The sequence below is a fragment of the Trachymyrmex cornetzi genome, unplaced genomic scaffold, assembly GCF_001594075.2.
Source record: "Trachymyrmex cornetzi isolate Tcor2-1 unplaced genomic scaffold, Tcor1.1 scaffold1473, whole genome shotgun sequence".
Classification (NCBI taxonomy): Eukaryota; Metazoa; Arthropoda; class Insecta; order Hymenoptera; family Formicidae; genus Trachymyrmex; species Trachymyrmex cornetzi.
The window spans coordinates 37,719-45,635 of NW_017296063.1; the positions used below are offsets into that span (position 1 = coordinate 37,719).

Here is a 7,917-nt window from a genome sequence, read left to right on the forward strand (position 1 = left end):
GCCTCTTTAGCTCAGTGGCAGAGCACTGGTCTCGTAAACCAGGGGTCGTGAGTTCAAACCTCACAGGAGGCAAATTATTTTTGTTCAACGTTCTGCAATGTTTTTCTACAATGTTTCACGCATTCTGCACTGAGACAAAATATAGTCAATTTTAATAAATATTTAATCGAATACCACCAAATATTTATTAAATATAGAGGTATATTTATTTGGTATAAGAACTATTAATTTAATTTAATAATATAATTCTTTTTGTTTTGAACAAATATTTACTCAAATTGACTTACTTTTTCTCAGTGTGCATATTGTTTTTATTTTTTATCTTTGTCTCGAATTATTAATTCTTATAAAGTAAATTTTTAATAGAAAAAATATGTATGAAATCTGCAAATATTCAGAAACATTAATATTGAATTCCAACAATATCATATTTTTAATCTAATTTATTGCAGATTGAATAATAAAATTAATTTGCCTTCATATTTATAATTTAATTAATTAAGAAGCGCTGTTTACAGATCAATAATCATTCTGTTCTAGCGAAGAATGTATCTTCGTTAAAGTGTAAAGGGCGAGAAGAGAGAATAGCGCAGGGTATCGAACGGATCGGCCAAGTCGGCGATAAAGGAGCGATTTAGAGATATCCCGAATGCGAAGGACGAGATAAACTCTGGCAATTAAAACGAATCGCAAGCCGAAGAGATCAGGAGAGAAAGAGGGCGAGGATAGGGCGAATCGGCATTCGGTCGGCATTCGCGGTCTCGGACACGAATGCGACCCACGTATATCCGAGATGGGGGGGGGGGAAGATACCCGGTCCGGTTCTCGATATTCAAGAGGGTTACCCCGAGCAGCGCGTCGTGTCGTTTCCGTAAAACGTTCGCGAAGCAAGAAAACCGCGAGAAAGAGAAAAAGATTGAAAGAGAGAAAGAGCGAGAAGTACAAAAGCGAGAGAGATCGGAGAGGTGCATGTAGGGGGTTCGACGGGGGTTATACGAGCTACGAGCGGAATCGCGACGTGAGAGGAGGGGGTTCCTGGGAATGTTCGCCTCCTCGGCGTTCTGCCTTCTACTCTCCATCCCCTTCGTCTTTCCCGTTTTCACAGCGCCCGCTGCTGCCGTGATGCCGAGAGCGGAATACTAATTTTTACGCCGGAGACATGAAGAAACGTGCGCGCGCGATCGATCCGCCGGTGCCACTGCCACCTTCCGCCGAGGGTTGCATAGCATATAGCGCATCGGGGGTGCATGACCGAGTGCTGCGTTGGTTAGGGGTTAACAGCGCCCTGCATGACGCAGCCTTCTCTTTTCTTCTCTCCCCCCTCCCCCCTCTCTCTCTCACATACTCTCTCTCTCTCAAACCCCCCCCCCCCCTTTCTCTCACACACTGCGACGTGGAATGTCGTTAACCCTTTGTGCTCCGCTTCGCGTATCTTATGACAACGTGCATTCGCTAGCATATCGACGCCTTATCGACGACCGACCGGCTGTTGAATAAAAAAATTCTTCGTCGTGTATGCGCATTTCAAGAAAGCTTTCTGCTAGAGGTCGATTGGAATGAGGTAAAAATTACAAAAGTGAGAAAAAAATATAGTATATTCACCAGAATATTCATAATTTCATTGTCAACATCTAGTGAATTTTCTCACTTTCGTAATTTTGTTTCAAGGTACACAATCGATTCTCTGGGTTGGGACAATACACGTAAAATACGCAGAATGATGCGCAGAAATGAATTATTCCATTGAGTATAGTGATAGAATCGCGTAAATTAATATAGATAGAATTTACATTTTATCATCTAATTATTCAGTATGCAGAAGAAATCTTATCGATGTCACAAGTCTAATTATTGCATATACTGCATCTACTTTTATTAATTTTTTAATACATTATTGAAAATTTACATGATTTTTGCAATAAATAATTTAATTATGTTATTTAATACCTCAAAATTAATATTATTTTTTATATGCATTCACGTTTCATATTTACTTAGCTAACAGTATTTCAGTCATAGTGAAAGTAAATTTTAATCAAAGTAGTTCGATTTTGATTGTGTAAACAAATAGCTCAGAGAAGAGATTGCGATCCGATGAAGATTTACGAATTATTCCGCGTCTCTTCGTTCAATCGCGAAAAGACGTGCGAAAGGTTTATCAGTGATTCGTGTCACGTTCTGGAGCGGTTTAATTCGTCGAGGAATATCGTCGCGGCCTCTTCTTTTGCGCGCGGGTCTCGTGAAAGACGTGAGCTTCTCTCCGATCGTGAAATCCGACCGCATAGTAGGTAGTTACAGCACTGGTCGCGATCCAAAACCGGTTTTACTCGATCGCAGGACTTTAGGCGATTGTGTTTGCGACGTGGGCGAGGTAATGGTTTGTCGAAGTGAAGCGAAAACGTCTCAGCAAGTAGCTTGGTTCGAAGCAAAAGCGAAGGCGATCTCGCGGGCGCTCAGCAAGACACCAGGCAAATTCGACAAAAGGAGGATACAAAGGAGAGTACAAATTTTCCAGGGTTTCCTCGACGCAACATCAAGGATCACTACTACGAGATGAAACATTGTTTGAAATATACCGAAAAAATACTAATTTTATTTAAAGTTTTAGGTAAATATTTTCTAAATGTAAACTTGTATTTGATAAAAGAACCATTAATTTGATTGAACTATCATTTTTTATTGAATAAATATTTATTTACTTACAAGTAAATGTTTACTTAGTATTATTTGAAGAAATATTAAGATTTAATAATTTTTTTTCGGTGTAACCGTTTGAAATCATTCATCTCGCTTACGCCGTGATTTACATACACGCGGCCTCGTGTAACGTTTTCTTCCTTACGTTTTCTTCTTTGGTGTTTACGTATCGCTTTTTATTAGATTCACGCGCGTGTTAATATGCATACGGAATAACAGTGCCTTCGGCAGTTATCGCGCGAAAGATTTACGTTTCCCTCCCCCCCTTCGAAGTCGACCTATCTCGCGAGGAAAATGCAAATCCACCTGATGCGGCGTGTATTTCATCGGATATTTCTTCTCACATATACCGACAGTTTAAAGCTGCAATTTCGCGATACCTACGTTTATCATATTTCATGTTTACCGCGAGCTTAGACGCTGCGATATTTCGCAGAGGTGCATCATGACGTGTTTAACATTAACCACTAAGAAAAAACTACTTTCATCGCTCGATCTTTCAGGAAATCTTTCACGCTACTGTGTTGTTAGGCGTTAGATTCTCTGTATTTAATTTACAAATAAATACACAGATGACGAACGTACAATACGTCAATGTTAATTCCCTTAGTACACACTGATATCCAGTGTTTTACTACCTTTTAGGAAAAAGAACTAATTAATGTTTTGATAAACTGATTAACTCTATCAATTATTGATGATATCGCATGATAAAACATCATCACTTACTGATGATATATTATCACTGATGAAATATTATCACTTACTGTATAGTTAAACAGTTTATTGGAACGCTAATCAGTTCTTTTTCTTAAATGACATACGATGGATCGTTCGTATTCGAATTAATTTTCCTCACTTGTAAATGTACAATTATTAAGTAATTCTTACATATACTTTAACCCTAATTGGTATTTGTTCTAAAATTTCTTTAACCGATATTCGTGGGTAGTATACCTTAATTAATGTATTTTTGTTTAAAATTAACATAATTGAATTATTGAATGTTTTTTTTTTGAAAATTCACAAGGAATAAGATTATATAACTTCAAATAATACAAGACTGTGAAAAATATATGTTGTAAACAATTTTTCACAATGCAATTGAAATAAATGTCGACTAGACTAGCGAGCATCAATTAGGGTTATCATTGTAACGATCATTACATCGTCACGACTCTTTAAGTCGAACGTGCGACAGTTCATAGAACTACACGCACACGGACTTTCAGCACACATACGTACTTCACACGCGTGCACACAAATGTTACTTGCATACACGGCGAGGTTCGGTTTCGAAGCGAAGTCAATAGATGTAGGTCCTTTGAACGCATTCTTATCTTTAATTTCTTTCGGTATTTTTCGAGTGTCTTTCCATTACGTAGTTTCGTTCATTACGAAGTATATAATAACTGTGTAATTTTAATTCCTATCATATTTTGTCTCAATACTATAATTACTTTCCATACGACTCTACGAGGGTCGTCTGAAAAGTTTTGAGCCTAACATAGAAACAAGTAATTTTTCGGTCAAATTCAATTTTATTTTTCCACATAGTCTCCTTTTAAGTCGATACATTTTTTCCAGCGATGCTCCCTCCCCTTTAATCCATTCAAATAATACTGAGCGTCTTGCTTTGCAAAATAGGCGTCTACGGATGCGATGACCTCCTCGGTCGATGAAAATTTCTGTCCTCCGAGCCAAACTTTGAGCCTAGGAAACAGAAAAAAGGCGCTGGGGGCCAGATCTGGTGAATCCGGTGGATGGTCAATTAATTCGAACCGCAATTCGTGAATTTTTGCCATAGCGACCGCCGAAGTGTGAGACGGTGCGTTGTCTTGATGGAACAGCACTTTCTTCTTTTTCAAATGCGGTCGTTTTTTCTCAATTTCTGCCTTCAGCTTGTCAAGCAATGATGCGTAGTACGTCCCTGTTATTGTTTTACCTTTTTCAAGATAGTCGATCAACACAATTCCATGATTGCCCCAAAAAACATTCGCCATCACCTTTCCCGCCGATAAAACCGTCTTCGTTTTCTTCGGAGTAGGTTCACCCTTCGCAGTCCACTGTTTTGATTGTTCTTTCGTTTCAAGAGTGAAGTGGTGGACCCAAGTTTCATCAATCGTTATTAATCGACGCAAAAAATCCGAATCGTTTCGCTTAAATCGCTCCAACAGGGCCTTAGAAATGTTCATTCGAATGCGTTTTTGATCCAGAGTGAGCAAGCGCGGCACCCAACGCGTGGTTAACTTACGCATGCCTGATTCTTCAGTCAATATATGACAAACACGTTCTTTTGATATGCCAACAGCCTCTGTTATCTCCTTAATCTTAATTCGACGATTGTCCATTATCATTTGATGAATTTCTTTGATGTTATCGATGCTAGTCGCAGTTGTTGGCCGTCCCGAACGCTCATCACCAGCTAAACTGGTACGACCACGTTTAAATTCAGCCGAATTCAGCTACCCATCTTTTCACGGTGGCAAATGATGGGGCAGAGTCCCCGTAAACAGCATCCAACTCGGCTTTAACTTGCGTAGACGTATTGCCTTTCAAATGCAAGAATTTAATTATAGCACGATATTTTTTCCATTTTTACAAAATGACGACACAAATGATTATCAAACAAGAACTGAACGTCCAAAGTGGCCACAATTGTCACGGATATCTTTCGTAAGTATCACGATTATGATACCAGAATGGCTTTGACGAGTAACGCCATCTTCATGATAAGGCTCAAAACTTTTCAGACGACCCTCGTATTTAGAATTATAAAAATAAATATATAATGACAAATAACAATGACCGGCGGAAATAATATTTTATTTACGAAGAATCTTGAATAGAGAGGAGAATGAGCGACCGATCTCCTCTCTTAAGGGTTAAAAAAGAGAAGATAGAGATCATTATTTATCCGAATGCTCCTAGTATTTCAAAGAAAAGAAATGCGTAGGATACGAATAACCCAATCGTGTATATTAAGAGTGACTATACGTTAGGTAAAAGCATTCATACTATGTAACGGAGAACATTCAGATGGAACCGAAAATTCCGAGCTTGTCGCTGCCTCTCGTCGCACTCGTTCGCGCGGTTATCCGCTCGCGTTGCGAGTATGCGCCGCGCATTCTCGCTACTATAGTATTCTAGTACTATAGTATTCCGTGGCGTGCTCAGGGCACCCTCGGAACTACGAGGCCTACGTGATCAGCATCGAGCACCGCCGCGATGATTCTCTCTTGAAAAAGAGATAGGTGCCTTCCACAATCCACGAATTGCAAAGTATCCTGCAATTACGGAACATCAGCAGCGCGCGGTGATTGAAAATAACGTTGCTATTTGCGAGAAGAGCGATTGGAGCCATGTGTGCTTTAATCTGTCTCTCATTTAGATGTATTTGCAAATTATTCACTCCAATGTGAGCTTCTCTCGAACGAAGTTACATTGTAGCGAACGTAAAAAGGAATTCAAAAGTTTTAAACATATATTGTATAATTCTTTTAAAAATAATTGAAGCTCTATTTTTCTCTTTCTTTAGATATTAAAAAACTGTTTTGAAAAATATTTTTCAAAATTTATAATTCATAATATTTGAGAATATATATGATATTCTTAAAATATATTTCATGAATAAAATCTGTTCTTAAGTATTTAAGCTTTCTTTAATGTAAAATACAAATATTTTTTCAATGTATAGAATATTTGTTTAATATTAATCCAATTATTTAGAATCGGTAAATTTTGAGAAGACCATATTTTAATATAAGTCATAATTGAAAATAGAATAGAATCAATCGATTCAGTCTCCGTTAAGGATGAATTTAAATACACTAGAAGAAAATTGCAATCGGCAAACATCGTGCATATATATCGCTCATTTCCTATAACAGTGCAAAAAACAAGGAAAATAAGCTTTCTAAGAAAATACATTTTTTGAACGCATTAAAATTTTATATTAATTTTAAACTGCAATTTTGGTGCGATAATAACAGCTAACAGACGAATAAAAGTATATTCTTTTTTTTCTCTAAGCTTTCGCTCTTTTTTCTGTATGCAACTAAACAATTTTTGAATTACGCCATTGTTGTGGCAAATATAAGCGATATATTCGCGATACATAAAATTCCGCTTTGTTTAAATCACTATAATGATCGTAAAGAAAGAATAAGATAAGCAATTAGTCAGTTAGTTTTACTTACGTTACGATACATGCGTTACTTTAAATTTTGAACTTTAATTTTGATTATTCGTTATGAATTTAGGTAAAAGGTAAGGAGATTATGATAGGAGCGGGTGTAATGTGTGGATGAATAAGTGTGGATTAAGTTTAAACATTGTAAGCACACGTACCAAATTCTCTTCTTGTCTGAAAATTTGCTGAAGTGAATATAATAAGATCCTATTCTATTCTATTTGTAAAGAAAGAACAGAAAGTCTCTTGCGGTGAAAGAACGAATGGCATGGTTGCCGATGTTTGTCAATCTTTAGGATCGAATATACAATGAAAAAAATTTTAGTCATTTTTGGTTTATTCATCAATGTCCGACTTAATATCTTTGACTTAATGTAATAATTAATTAATTCATTCAATAACTGGATTCATTTATACAATTGTATATTCATTCTGTCAATGAATTCTAGCAATAGTTTACAACCTAAATCATTATAAGAATTCATTAGACCAATTTTCATAATTTTTTCATAATTGAATAAATATTTTATTGTATTTACGTAAAATTTTGGTTCAGTGTAACCTGCACGCATGTAGTTTGAAACTCAAAGCGTCGCGAAATTGTACGTCATCGCGACCGGTAGCACGCGTCGTTCGACGGAGTCCGACGTCGTCGTCTTTATTCACGGGGCCCGATCCTTACCTACACGTGAGGCCGTGTATCTCGATACGGTGTGATAAGCGCCTTATCAGCGCACCGGCTACGACGGAGCGTCGCTCGCTCGACGACGCCGAAGGCGAGGGCGCGGTATCGGTATCGACACGCGAGGACAACGTGACTCTCCTCGCGTCCCTGGCAAAGCCGAGCCGGGTCGGATAGCCACCGATCGATAGAAAAGTTTCGCGTGTTACGAGCTTCTCGCTTGCTCACGCGAGCCGCTGTCCGCCGCGCCGTGCAGTCGCGAGTGTGCACGCGATTGTGTGCGAAATTTGTCCGACGTAGCGGGACAAAAATGCTCTACCTGGTTGCGCACGAGTGTTTTCTGCAC

General features: G+C 38.2%; 1 non-coding gene across 1 annotated transcript; it reads left to right on the plus strand.

Annotated features, from left to right (window-relative positions):
* Positions 1 to 72, plus strand: TRNAT-CGU (transfer RNA threonine (anticodon CGU)). Its single transcript has one exon. It is a non-coding gene; the product is annotated as a tRNA-Thr (tRNA).
* The last annotated feature ends 7,845 nt before the right edge of the window (positions 73 to 7,917 follow it).